The 16,149-nt window shown below is 31.1% G+C and overlaps 2 long non-coding RNA genes across 2 annotated transcripts; both read right to left on the reverse strand.

Annotated features, from left to right (window-relative positions):
• Nucleotides 1-4,596: 4,596 nt before the first annotated feature.
• LOC131646786 (uncharacterized) lies at nucleotides 4,597-7,416 on the reverse strand. Its single transcript, XR_009297629.1, has 3 exons — nucleotides 6,980-7,416; nucleotides 5,679-5,766; nucleotides 4,597-4,934 (listed from the first exon to the last, which is right to left on the reverse strand). It is a non-coding gene; the product is annotated as an uncharacterized LOC131646786 (long non-coding RNA).
• Nucleotides 7,417-11,526: 4,110 nt separating this feature from the next.
• On the reverse strand, nucleotides 11,527-14,346 carry LOC131652087 (uncharacterized). The gene is made up of 3 exons (XR_009298568.1): nucleotides 13,910-14,346; nucleotides 12,609-12,696; nucleotides 11,527-11,864 (listed from the first exon to the last, which is right to left on the reverse strand). It is a non-coding gene; the product is annotated as an uncharacterized LOC131652087 (long non-coding RNA).
• Between the last annotated feature and the right edge of the window lie 1,803 nt (nucleotides 14,347-16,149).

Here is a 16,149-nt window from a genome sequence, read left to right on the forward strand (position 1 = left end):
AGAGATGTCAAACCCCACTTTCCTAAAGATTTCCACAGACCAAGCAACTTCTCCTTCAAGTTTTGGACCGTAAGAGGCTTAGAACCTTTAGTCCAGATTACCCTTCCATGATGATTGTGCTTACACGCTTCCACTCCCTTCTGATATTCATCCTCTGGAATTACAATTGCCAACCTATCTCCCTTCACACACGGTGTAGGAAATTGACTAATCGGGATGTCGCAAACATTGTTCACCGCCTCCACAAAGGATTTAGGTTGTTTATCAGTGACCTTCCAATTCTTGTCTTTTTTGATCTGCGCCGATTTGTTGATGCCCGAACCTGAAGCGTTACAAAAGGGAATAATCCCTATTTCAGGGAAAAGATCTTCCATGAAAACCTCTAGTTCATGATTAAGTTAACTGGTTATATTTCATAAATAATTCTTAGTAATATTATCACATAATAAATACTAAATACTTATATTTCTAGATTGTTGCTAAATGCTTATTATATTTCATACATAATTCTTAGTATATATATATATATATATATATATATATATATATATATATATATATATATATATATATATATATATATATATATATATATATATATATATATATATATATAAATTCAAATATATAGTATGTAAAAATTTAAATTAAAAAATGCAAATTATTTGTATATGTGATTTAAATGTAATTTTTTAATATCATCCAAACATATGTAAAAGTTAATTAAATGTATGATTTTATATGTAAAAATATAATGTATATACATATGAATTTTATTAAATGTGTTTGAATAATTTATAAATGTGATTTTGGTGAATGTAGATTTTATTTAAATATTGTATATTTTAATTATATTAGGAATGTTATTAGATGAAAAAAATGGAATTAACCTTTATTTTTTATTAAATAAATAACAATTATTACCAATTAAATATTTATTCATAAATATATTTATTATTTTTGAGTTAAGAATGATCTAAATGTATTACTAAATATTAATTTGTAATACAAAATGTATTACTAAATATTACTAAGAAATATTTATGAAAATATATTAATTGAAATTAATATATTTAGTAATATAAAGTTAATACATAATATATTTTTTCAATTAGTTACAGAACTTTGAAGTTAATACATAATACATTCTTAGTAATATTAACATATACTAAAGTATTTATAGCCTAGTGGAGAGGAGGCCGCCCCTATAACTTTATGGTGTCAATTTCGAATCTTAACATTATAAGGGGGAATCCATTTTTTTTTACATGGGCTAAAACCAAATCTCGCTAATATTACATAAGGGCTTTGTATATTTAACCCAACTTAATTTTACTCTATTGGGTCATATGATTATTTGATGTTATTTGATTGTTCTGATTTTATAATCTCTATTTAATTGCTTTTATTCTTCATGTTATTTATATGTTGAAAAGCGCACAAAGTGAAATTAGATGAGTAGAGATTATTGACCATAAGTCTACTGATCGCAAGTAAAGCAATTGTTTAACTTAGTAATTAATTAGGGATATGTAATTATAAGTTGTGGCTAGAGAATCAACATGCGTAGATCGCCTAGTTTTACTTCGAAATCATCTAAGGAATTAAAGAGGTGTAGTTTAAATTAGTGAGTCGTGCACAAAGGAATTGGAAAATTATAACTCAATTCGATTCAAATAACGCACAGTCATCAACAGAGGACAATTAAGGGTTTTGAATAAGATCTTATCGCGTTATCAATATCCTACCTTTTAACAATTTTATTCGCGTAATTACTTTTTGCAAATCAATATGAAAACCCCATATATTTACTTTGAAAATCACAATTATAACCTTGTTATAATTAACAATCCTTATGGGGACGATCTTTATTTTATCACTTCGACTGTATTAGTAAACTTGCTAAGAAAGTCATCACCTATGAGACCATAAAGTGCACCAGGAGTTTGATGACACTTCCCCTTTTCATGGTTATCTGCGATGAGAGACCTTAGTGGCTAGACACTTACCTGATAAATGTCTATGTCAGTTTAGGTATGTTCAAGATATCCCTCAACTAGTCCCTGTTGTGTTAGCTAAGGGCATTGATAGGTGGTTTGTGTCTAACATTGTAAATTGTGCTTGTGCTATTATAAATCATGCAATAAAGGTTCAATTCCCTGGGCAGTATGTGGATGGTTGCTTAGAGTGGTAACTTACTCTATCAATCCCTCAAATCATCCCACCTGTTCAACATGAGAATGATCCTTGAGCTTAAGATGTTGGAGGACCTTTTGATGACGTGCCATCGCCTCCATCTCTCCACATGTGACTGACCAACAATGTTTGCAGATGATAACAATATTTACAGATAACCTCACAGGTCTGGTAAACCCAGATGGCGAGGTTTATACTTTGGCATCAAATATAACATACATAGGCCATGAGGGACCTATGTAGATTTCATTATTTTTGTATTATTCATATATTATTCGTATATTATTTTTGTAATATTTACATATTAAATTAACAACTTATTCAATAACCATATAACATTTCATTATTGCGAGATTAACATAACTTAACACAGACAATTATATAACTTGACAAAACAATAATAAATAACAAAATTTCATCTTAAACACTACTAGATGATTCTGGATGTTTCAACATCTTGATTATACCATCGATGGATCTAGAAACCGTCGCATTAAACTCGATATGTCCCTTTGTTGGCCTACGGTGATATGTTCTCTACACAACATTCAAATCTTCATCAGTTTTCAACTTAATGTTGTTGCATTTCACCTTTCCTTCAGTATCAATCGATGGTGCATGAAACTCGGTTTTATCCCCCTTTCTGTTCCCAGTGTGGGGAAATAGATTATCCAATTTGGATATAGGAATAGCGAGAGTAGCAGTGTCCTCAGGGAGCGGAAAATCAATAAGAGGTTTCACACTGTTGAAGTACACAACTTCATATACAAATATTGAGACATTCTAAGATGTTTTCAACAACATGTGATCCATAATTATACAAGTTTGAACTCATTATCGACCACACACAATTGTCAGTGCAATCACAATAGTACAAAACTGTCGGCAAAATCTCAACAACGGAAAACCAAACTACCTAATATTTCTTAGTCTTGCTAAATATCCAATAAATGTATGAGTTTTTCAAAAAGCCGGTATTTTAAAACCACCAATTTTTTTCACCGTTTTGGGAAAGTACGATAATCCATATTAATATTGGGTTATTTCACATCTGAACAACCTTTAAAGTTTAGTTGAATAATCATTTGATGAAATTATCTTAAATGTTACGTGGACAAGTGTTTTAATCAAATTTGGGAAATATTCTAACTATAACTATGCAGTCTATTCGAGATTTTTATAAAGAACCTAGTATTCATCTAGATCCTTTATTCAAGTGTATATTTTGTTAAATGTTTTTTGTTTGATGCATTATGACTGTCTAGTCATTGATATACTTTTCTCCCTTCTAGACAGGTTAGTTGGGACAACCCTAATTTTATATATTCTTGTCTCTGGATCTATTTGGTGTGTCCTATTGCATATTTTTATTAAATTTGATATCATTCTTTTTGAACAATCTATTTATTGATATAATATTTTCAATTTATGAAAAAGGCCAATAAGATTAAAATAGATTGAGTTTGCACCACCAAGTCAGACAACACCAACTCAGTCTATACCACCACTTTATTCAACTCAGTCAATTCCAAAGAAGAAAATAAGATTTCAAAAAGGTCCAAAACTTGTTTTAAGCCTACCATAATTGTGTATGTCTTTTGTGTACACCTTTTGCAGTAGTGTCAGTGTACACTTTTTGCAGTTGTTTATGCGCACACCTTATGCCATTTTAGAACATGTTTAATGTCATTTTGGTTTAATTCCTTTGGTTTGAATCAAAGAATATAGCAAAATTCTGATTTAAGGCCATTAAACTCAATATTCCATTTGATATGAAATTCTATTATGGTAAATAACAGTTTTGGTCTGATAAAATATTATGAAATTTTGGTTTGATCATTTTAATCACACTTTGGTTACTATCCTGATATGACCCATTAACTAACTATAAGGGTTCAATTTACTCCCTTAACTAAATTGCTGACTCATTATTTTGACTTTTGACATGTTGTCACGCCACATAATCACAACTTAGTGTTTTTTCTCAATATTTAACAGAAAGTATAAATTTGGCTAAGAAAATAGTTTTTAAGGGACTAAAATGTAACACTTTTTATATAAGGGACTAAAGTGAAACATGAAATTAAGTTAAGGGACCTCGTAACTAATTAAACCTTCATTTTATCAAAATGTGCTTGTGAAATAGAAAGTACAGACACCAGAGTTAAAACAAGAAACAAATCAAAACATAAACAAAATAGACGAACACAATTAAATTAGGGTTCCAATTATTTCTCTAGGGTAAGTTATAAGATATTTTAGATATCGGGTTTGTAACACCCCGATTTTTAACAGCGGGAGTGTAAATTTTTTTTTTTTTTAAACAACAAAGTCTTTGAAATAAAAACATTTGCGATCATTTTTAAAATAAATCAGAGTAAAGTTTTTGTAAGAGAATGATTAGAATACAAGGCCTCTTTTATAAGTTATTTTCTCAATGAAATGTTTAAGAACACAAGTCAAACATCCTGTCTAGAAGAACATAATGACAACATTTATTTCAACAAATAAATAAGCAGGGTTTACCATATACAAGTTACAGAGAAAACAATGAGGAAGAGTAAAAGAGACCCCAACAACAACCCCTAAGCTGATCACTGGACTCTAACTGAAGATGGTTGGGTAGCAACGACCCGCAACAACTTCAAGCCTCCCGCTTATCAACACCAGACTGGCCGTCTTCCTGATATGACTCCAGGCCACCGTGATAATAGCGAATCTCACAATCTAAAAAGAACCTGGGCGTCCAGCACCAGATCATGGATAACGTAGAGGGTCACCATCTAAATACAACATATAAACCAAGAATACGCTATACGAGATATGCAATACATAGCAACATATAATCAACAACATATCAATTCAACAAGTGTAATATAAAATGCACGAATATCCTACCAATGCAGACTCTATATGAGTGTGATCGCCCTAACCGGGTTCCTCACATGCATGATTCCGGAATATCAATCCCTTCGCAAAGGGTCGTGGTATCGCTTCAAGATTTAGCACCACTAAGGTGATAGGTATCTACCCATCAATCAGACTCAATGATCCACTTCGGGATAAGGTGGTTCCCTCTCGGACACGCACCCCGTGCCACCTCTCCGGTGTGCACCTCGTGACTCCTCTCCGGTAGCCACGTAACTATGAAATGCATGAGTATATATATGTATCACAACTTAGGTATTTCATGGTCATAATTGATCCATCTCAAATAGCCCACCTGGCATACACATATCACATATATATACAGATGCAACATCATTATTTCTCAATAATCAATTCATATATTTATCCAAAATCATATGAAAACACATTCACAAATTTAGCATCATAATACAAACACACATCCCAGACTGGGCACACAAGTAGCATCACACAATCAAGCAAACAACTCACAATTTCATATCAAAAGCAATTACACATGCATTCAAGTATTTGACATTTCCAGTCTACATGAGATAGTTAGAGAGCGCCCTAACCTTAGCAAGCTTTCCACACGTTCAACTTACGTTATGCGAGCACAACCTGTCTCTCGACAAAGTCTCATGTCTGGTTCATACTTTCAACCTTTTTAAAATACACAACTTAAGTTAATATAATTCAGCTACATCCATAATTATAGCTTTATCTAGGCCACTTACCTAATCAATTAGGTTTAGATTTTATTACCGTTTACCTAATCATTTTTTTTATTAAAAATATATATTTTCAAACAGAAACTTGTTTTTCTCTTAAAAGAATATTAAAAATATTAATTCAAAGAAGTTTCTAATTCACTAGATTAAATCATTTATTATTTTGAACATTCTATTGTGTCAAATACTATGATCCTATTTAGATTAAAATTATTTTTATTTATTTATTTATCATAAACAATTAAATATACCATTTGAAATTGAAGTTAAAATCACTAATTATTATTAATTTATAAATACTTACTCCGAATTATAAATCTAAATAATATTCTAAGAAAATTTATGATTCACAATAAAATAGTATTTAAATTTAAATTTAAAATCATTAACCAATATTAACTTAAAATTATAATTTATCAAAAGAATAATGATAGTAACTTCTAAAATTGACTAGTTATAACTCATAATAAATACTGTGATCATTTTCAAAAGTTCCAGAGTTCATACATTTTAAAATCAAATTAAATTTGTCTTATTCTAAGAATAATTTAAAAATTCAAAGTTAGAATAGTATTTCCTATTTTTAATTTAGAATAACCATTAATTAACTTCTAAAATAGTCATTTTACAATTTCTTTGTCATCTAGACAATTTTTGCCAAAACGTAACTAAATATAACTTTTAAAATATTTTGTTTTTACGATAACCATACTCTAATTAAATAAGAATGAATAACATATACCATATTTATCCATTAAACTTATATTTCAAATATTCCAAACTAAATTATATTTTTTCGTTAACAAAAGATTAAATTAACATTTGATATAAATGTTTAATTCTATTATTAAAATTAAATAATGTTTTAAATATAAAATAATAATTTAAAATAAGAAACTTATTCATATTTTAATTTATAACGTAAAACATGGGCAGATTTGATTTGAGATAGAAATTAATAAATGTTTTAAAATTAAATCAAAGGTTTTCTAACAAAACTTCAAATATGATGTTTATACTAGTTTACATGTACCAAACTAGAAACCAGAATATAATAACCATAAAACCAGAAAATAATTATAGTCAGTGATGAAGTTTATAATTAATTAATTTTCTCAAAATTAATAAATAGATGAAAAACCCACCCAAGCAGATGGAGAAGAAAACTGTAGAGGAGTCCAAACAATTGTCATAGTACTTCCGGCACGGTGGCAGTAAATTCCGGCACGGTGGTTTCTAGTAGGGGGTGGTCCGATCATGAATTTTATTTGTGAGTTTTATAAATATTAACAAGAGTAAGAGATTTATCAGTTTATTTTTCTCTTAGGGAGTCCATGGTGGCCGGAAAATAAGAGAGAAGGTGGAGATGTGAAATTTTGAAACTGTTCTAATCTAAAATTAAATTATACTACAAGAAAGAGGGAAAAGAGAGGGTAATAGTGGTGGTGGTACTTTTTCTGTTTGGGCTGGTGGTCGGAAACGGCAAGAAAGGGGCGGCGGAGTTATGTTTGGAGAAAGAGAGAATGAGTTGTTTCTATTTTGCAGAGAGAGAAGAAGGGAATGTAAAATTGAAAGAAGATAGTTACTGAGTTTGTGATTTTACCTGCACCACATGTGTATATATATATAAATAATAATAATTATTATTATTTATTAATATATGATAATATAATAAAATAATAATATATTTTGAAAATATCTAGATATTTTAGTTACTATTTGAAAGTTATATTTATCCATTTACTTGTATATTTTAACTGGCCAACGAATGCAAGAAGAATTGGAATGGATGTTTTAACCGAAATATACACCTAGAAAAGACCCGGAATCAATATCAGTCGAACGCGCGTTTGATCGAAAGATAAAAATAAATATATAAAAATGATCTACGCGGAATGAAGTTTAATAAAACAGATTAAAAATGATCAAAACCAAAAATGAAATACCCGGTTAAATAAATTCTGACAAGTGAAAATAACACCGTAAAATGGCGTCGAAAAATAAATCGAGCTTACCAACACGATCTACGCGCAACATAGATTAGTAAAATAGTCTGGTACAAGTTGAAACTCGAAATATTTTGCCTGCTAATTTTTCACACGGTGTCAAATCGCTTCAACCGGTCAGTCAGTAAAACTCTTATTTAAATTTTGATAAAATATAAATATTTTGCATGGATAATTAAAACTACAAGAGCATGGTGCTAATATTAATCGAGTTTTGGTAGCACTTCGACATGGTCTCATTTATTTATAGACAATTATATAAAAATAATCGATAAAATAAAATAGCATAATACTATTTAATATTCTCAAATTCTAATTCACACTAACGTACTTTTACGGGTCTTACATTACTACCCTCCTAAAAGAAGTTTCGTCCTCGAAACTTAAGACGAGTGTAACAACTTAATTAGTTATTACTAATGACATCACTAGCACGACTGTGTACCTATTGCAACCCTCTACAAAGTCGCACTGACTTGGACTCTAGACGCAAAGCGAAACATCACACTATGATATTACCACTCAAAACATTTTCACAAGAGTACATTCAATAACACTGGGTCTCCTAGGATCCTAGGTTCATGATCAAACTTTCCAAAGTCATCTTCCAGCTTCCACGTCATAACCCATTCCACTAGGTTCATGCGAAGTGGTAACTAATTATCTTCTTGATAAATTACCTTTAACTTCACACTATCAAAGTTGGAAAGTCTAGTCAATTCCATTCAACATGATCCCGTCTGCTATCAACAAGAGATTAAGGGTGATCAGTTCCTCAATTTGTCAATAGGTAGCCGACAACCATGATGGTGGCTCAAACCATTCTTGCCTAACTACAATAGCGTTCTTTGCAAATTGTGCTCAAAGTCATCCAAGGCACAAGGATCCACCCATTCCTTCGACGTTTACTAAACATTTCCTTAATTTCCTGCTACTTCAATCTCGTCAATGAGACACAATTGCTCAAAACACATTACATAATCCTGTTTACGCTCACTTAGCAAGGAACATATATTGAGTGTCCTCCAAAACAGTAAATACCAATACACCGAGTATAATCCAAACTGTTTCGCTCTAGATGAAGTCATCATCTTCCTAGAGAACTTCACAACTTCTCCAACGTCTATAAATCCTTAGTTTTCCCTTTAATCTCATAATTTATGGCGATCTCTATATGTTCACATTCGAATCTCATTCCTAATCACAATCTTAATAATATCATTCCAACGCCCGGTTAGTGATTGAAACTCTCCTAATTTTCCTAAGACATGCAAAACTATGTCATCTACGACACACAGATTCACATACTAGTCTTAAGTTCTTCCATCTTACTTTAACACAAGTGCCTTATTTCCAAATTAATACTTAGCTTAACCTTGAGTTCCTTAACATTAGATGTTCCTCTTTGTTGAACGTCAATATTGGCACATCATGTCTTTCGTGTAATCCCAACCATGCTTTCAATCTCTCTTAAGTTTCTTTCCTCATACCATTAAATTCTCTTTTTCTCAAAAGAGCTTGTTTCCCTAATAATTCTTGACTAACATGAGTTGCATCTCCAACACTTTTTCCCTTAGAAATTTATGTAAGTTTCTTTCTAGTTATAAATACAATACTCATTATCTTTGTGATAAAAGATTTCCAATAGTGATATTAGTCTCTTTCCACTTATACCACTTCTTAAATATCGACATTAAGTCCGAGCGCAACCACCTCATCATCTATAACATACATTCTTGATGTAATACTCAATCTCCTTCTCGTTTCCTATTAAGCTATATCATTGTAGTCCTTCTCACAACTCCTTTTAATTTTGACCAATTAAACGACAAGGTTGTCAACCTCTCTTATAAAATGTGAGTTACCTTATCACTTCTTTTTTGTGCACCATTTCAATCATCCTTTGTGACAGACCACCCTTTTTGATATCCTAACTCCAAATAACCCTATACTAGATCTTCTTCGATCATCTAGACATTTACAACTTTAAATTTTCAGCAGCAACCCGCCTATAATTGTTTCCCCCAATATATCATAACTTCTATCTTGTTGATTGCAACAACATCTTTAATTATCGTGACTATCCGAAGATCATAACATTCTTTTATAACACGAACCAATATTTTCTGCATAAGTTCTTGCTAATCATCTTGGCACGTCTATTCACTCATCAATTTCTTATTCTAACCTTTATAAGGTACCAACCAATAGATTTCTCTGCAATCTAACGCTTTAAAGAGTTTCTCCAAATTCCTAGTAAATTTCTCTTTATGTGCAAATATCTCCAAACTTATATTCTTAATATCGCTACAAATTACATCCCAAATCGACATATCTTATTCATACATTTAACCACTAATCAATTATCTCAAATCTTATCGCTCAACTAATAAAGGACAACTACCCAAGTATAAATCCTTGGTGTAATTTATTCCTTTTCATGTTCAACCCATAAACCAAACTCTAGAATTTAATCCTCAAGAACTCCAAATACTTCATAAACATTCATTCATTACATCCTACTATATAGTACCGGGTTTTTTTTTTTAATATTAACTCTCTGCATCCTAACATCCTTACTATTGAACCCTTGTCTACACATGGTATGAAACTTCTAGTAAATCCCAAAACATTTTCATCTATGACTTGAATAGTTTAACATTTTCACATCTCAACTCCTATGGTTACTAAAATTTATGGTGCTACTACTACCTCCATCACATACCAACCTTTTTACTCCCTATATCCTGAACTACGTATATATCGTCACTTATCCACATAATATTTTGTCTCCTACCTCCAATCGTCACAAGATTCATCCTTAATACTTTTAGTTAGAAACCTAACATAGTTTAATAACCAAACTTTAACCCTTAAAGTACCTATCAATCGTATAATCGTTTTCTAATTTAACTAGTTTTGATCACTCTTAACTTGCGATACCCGCTTACTTCCTAGAGAAGACGCTTCATTGATATCTAAGTATTGTAATTGTTTTCAATTGACATCCATATTTGCTTCACAATTCCACAATGAAAACATCTTCTTAGTAGCTGATAACTTCATCTCGTCTCGTTCCAAACTCACCAAAATGAACATCCAATGACATTTCTCAAAAGGTCCCCTCAAATCAGGTTCTTACTTGCAATCCTTTGTTAGCTTGACTTCCACTTGTCCCTACTCAGCATATTTGAGTGACGAAGACCAACGCAATTTCTAATCCATATAGTTAGTGCAGAAATACCTTGTACTTCTTACTCAATTCAATCTCGTCCCTTCTAGACCAACACCTCCAAAGAATTCAGAGACACATGTCGACCAAAGTCGACTAATGCTCTAGGGTTTTAACAATCCTTATTACTAAAGTATCATATGGTACATTAACTTTAGCTAAGAAACAGTCGATTACCTAAGCATATAGCATGCTTGACTCAAGACACGAAACATATAACACATAAGACTCTAATTACTTAGTCCCACTAAACCCGACACTTGATCAGCTTAGAACACCCGTCACATAACCCCATGGAAATCTAGACCGAAGCTCTGATACCACATTGTAACACCCCGATTTTTAACAGCGGGAGTGTAAATTTTTTTTTTTTTTAAACAACAAAGTCTTTGAAATAAAAACATTTGCGATCATTTTTAAAATAAATCAGAGTAAAGTTTTTGTAAGAGAATGATTAGAATACAAGGCCTCTTTTATAAGTTATTTTCTCAATGAAATGTTTAAGAACACAAGTCAAACATCCTGTCTAGAAGAACATAATGACAACATTTATTTCAACAAATAAATAAGCAGGGTTTACCATATACAAGTTACAGAGAAAACAATGAGGAAGAGTAAAAGAGACCCCAACAACAACCCCTAAGCTGATCACTGGACTCTAACTGAAGATGGTTGGGTAGCAACGACCCGCAACAACTTCAAGCCTCCCGCTTATCAACACCAGACTGGCCGTCTTCCTGATATGACTCCAGGCCACCGTGATAATAGCGAATCTCACAATCTAAAAAGAACCTGGGCGTCCAGCACCAGATCATGGATAACGTAGAGGGTCACCATCTAAATACAACATATAAACCAAGAATACGCTATACGAGATATGCAATACATAGCAACATATAATCAACAACATATCAATTCAACAAGTGTAATATAAAATGCACGAATATCCTACCAATGCAGACTCTATATGAGTGTGATCGCCCTAACCGGGTTCCTCACATGCATGATTCCGGAATATCAATCCCTTCGCAAAGGGTCGTGGTATCGCTTCAAGATTTAGCACCACTAAGGTGATAGGTATCTACCCATCAATCAGACTCAATGATCCACTTCGGGATAAGGTGGTTCCCTCTCGGACACGCACCCCGTGCCACCTCTCCGGTGTGCACCTCGTGACTCCTCTCCGGTAGCCACGTAACTATGAAATGCATGAGTATATATATGTATCACAACTTAGGTATTTCATGGTCATAATTGATCCATCTCAAATAGCCCACCTGGCATACACATATCACATATATATACAGATGCAACATCATTATTTCTCAATAATCAATTCATATATTTATCCAAAATCATATGAAAACACATTCACAAATTTAGCATCATAATACAAACACACATCCCAGACTGGGCACACAAGTAGCATCACACAATCAAGCAAACAACTCACAATTTCATATCAAAAGCAATTACACATGCATTCAAGTATTTGACATTTCCAGTCTACATGAGATAGTTAGAGAGCGCCCTAACCTTGGCAAGCTTTCCACACGTTCAACTTACGTTATGCGAGCACAACCTGTCTCTCGACAAAGTCTCATGTCTGGTTCATACTTTCAACCTTTTTAAAATACACAACTTAAGTTAATATAATTCAGCTACATCCATAATTATAGCTTTATCTAGGCCACTTACCTAATCAATTAGGTTTAGATTTTATTACCGTTTACCTAATCATTTTTTTTATTAAAAATATATATTTTCAAACAGAAACTTGTTTTTCTCTTAAAAGAATATTAAAAATATTAATTCAAAGAAGTTTCTAATTCACTAGATTAAATCATTTATTATTTTGAACATTCTATTGTGTCAAATACTATGATCCTATTTAGATTAAAATTATTTTTATTTATTTATTTATCATAAACAATTAAATATACCATTTGAAATTGAAGTTAAAATCACTAATTATTATTAATTTATAAATACTTACTCCGAATTATAAATCTAAATAATATTCTAAGAAAATTTATGATTCACAATAAAATAGTATTTAAATTTAAATTTAAAATCATTAACCAATATTAACTTAAAATTATAATTTATCAAAAGAATAATGATAGTAACTTCTAAAATTGACTAGTTATAACTCATAATAAATACTGTGATCATTTTCAAAAGTTCCAGAGTTCATACATTTTAAAATCAAATTAAATTTGTCTTATTCTAAGAATAATTTAAAAATTCAAAGTTAGAATAGTATTTCCTATTTTTAATTTAGAATAACCATTAATTAACTTCTAAAATAGTCATTTTACAATTTCTTTGTCATCTAGACAATTTTTGCCAAAACGTAACTAAATATAACTTTTAAAATATTTTGTTTTTACGATAACCATACTCTAATTAAATAAGAATGAATAACATATACCATATTTATCCATTAAACTTATATTTCAAATATTCCAAACTAAATTATATTTTTTCGTTAACAAAAGATTAAATTAACATTTGATATAAATGTTTAATTCTATTATTAAAATTAAATAATGTTTTAAATATAAAATAATAATTTAAAATAAGAAACTTATTCATATTTTAATTTATAACGTAAAACATGGGCAGATTTGATTTGAGATAGAAATTAATAAATGTTTTAAAATTAAATCAAAGGTTTTCTAACAAAACTTCAAATATGATGTTTATACTAGTTTACATGTACCAAACTAGAAACCAGAATATAATAACCATAAAACCAGAAAATAATTATAGTCAGTGATGAAGTTTATAATTAATTAATTTTCTCAAAATTAATAAATAGATGAAAAACCCACCCAAGCAGATGGAGAAGAAAACTGTAGAGGAGTCCAAACAATTGTCATAGTACTTCCGGCACGGTGGCAGTAAATTCCGGCACGGTGGTTTCTAGTAGGGGGTGGTCCGATCATGAATTTTATTTGTGAGTTTTATAAATATTAACAAGAGTAAGAGATTTATCAGTTTATTTTTCTCTTAGGGAGTCCATGGTGGCCGGAAAATAAGAGAGAAGGTGGAGATGTGAAATTTTGAAACTGTTCTAATCTAAAATTAAATTATACTACAAGAAAGAGGGAAAAGAGAGGGTAATAGTGGTGGTGGTACTTTTTCTGTTTGGGCTGGTGGTCGGAAACGGCAAGAAAGGGGCGGCGGAGTTATGTTTGGAGAAAGAGAGAATGAGTTGTTTCTATTTTGCAGAGAGAGAAGAAGGGAATGTAAAATTGAAAGAAGATAGTTACTGAGTTTGTGATTTTACCTGCACCACATGTGTATATATATATAAATAATAATAATTATTATTATTTATTAATATATGATAATATAATAAAATAATAATATATTTTGAAAATATCTAGATATTTTAGTTACTATTTGAAAGTTATATTTATCCATTTACTTGTATATTTTAACTGGCCAACGAATGCAAGAAGAATTGGAATGGATGTTTTAACCGAAATATACACCTAGAAAAGACCCGGAATCAATATCAGTCGAACGCGCGTTTGATCGAAAGATAAAAATAAATATATAAAAATGATCTACGCGGAATGAAGTTTAATAAAACAGATTAAAAATGATCAAAACCAAAAATGAAATACCCGGTTAAATAAATTCTGACAAGTGAAAATAACACCGTAAAATGGCGTCGAAAAATAAATCGAGCTTACCAACACGATCTACGCGCAACATAGATTAGTAAAATAGTCTGGTACAAGTTGAAACTCGAAATATTTTGCCTGCTAATTTTTCACACGGTGTCAAATCGCTTCAACCGGTCAGTCAGTAAAACTCTTATTTAAATTTTGATAAAATATAAATATTTTGCATGGATAATTAAAACTACAAGAGCATGGTGCTAATATTAATCGAGTTTTGGTAGCACTTCGACATGGTCTCATTTATTTATAGACAATTATATAAAAATAATCGATAAAATAAAATAGCATAATACTATTTAATATTCTCAAATTCTAATTCACACTAACGTACTTTTACGGGTCTTACAGGGTTGGATTGTGAATATGTTTTCAAGTTGTTGGATGTTGGCTTGGAGTAGTTCGTTGGTTGATTGCATTTGTTGATTAGTTGAATCCATAAAGGTCTCAACTCCTACAGTAAACTTGTCAAAAAAATTCTTGGAGATGAAATAATCAATAAAAGCATCACTAGAAGAAGGAGGGGAGAAAATCCTCATACTTGGAACGAGGAAGATCCAAATGGAAATCTCAATTTTTTTCATCAATAGCCAAGTTTTCCAATTAAATTCCCCCAATAATCATGTTTTCTCATGGTATACCCAAAAAACCAAGTTTTGTTTTTGATATAAGAGGAGGCATCGTCTCATATGGCGCATCCACTCAAAAAGCAACAGAGACGCCATATGAGATGGCGCACGCATAACCAAGGCGCCATATGAGATGACATATGCATGCAAGCTATGCGAGGAGGCGCCATCTCATATGGCGATGAATATAAACCCATTTCCTATAGGCAACACTTAGGCACCATCTCACATGACACATGTCTCAAAAAGCAACTGAGGCGCCATATGAGATGGCTCCTCCAAATTGCATTGAACCCATGTGCCATCTCATATGCCGCCTACCTTTAACTTTTCCACCCATGCGCCATCTCATATAGCGCCGCCTCTTATATAAAAAACGAAACCTGATTATTTGGATAAATTATGAGAAAACATGGTTATTAAGGGAATTTAACTGAAAAACTTGGTTATTGTTGAATTTTTTTAGAAATATCTATAATACCTTAAATTTAATATTAGTAATTTATACCTCATTTATTATATTTTTCTAAAAATAATGTTAAATATTTCATTTTTTTTCTACCACTTTTTTAAATAACAAAATTTCAAATTTTTTCTTTAATTTTTAACAATAAATATTTAATTTATTGAACATTAAAATTATTATTTCTAATTTATAAACATAAGTTTGAAGTAATATTTATTTTATATTATTTTTTTGTCATCATATTTTTTCCATCCCCCTCCCGATCGCAGTTGCGGAGGATCAAACCG

This window comes from Vicia villosa, linkage group LG2, assembly GCF_029867415.1.
Source record: "Vicia villosa cultivar HV-30 ecotype Madison, WI linkage group LG2, Vvil1.0, whole genome shotgun sequence".
Lineage (NCBI taxonomy): Eukaryota > Viridiplantae > Streptophyta > Magnoliopsida > Fabales > Fabaceae > Vicia > Vicia villosa.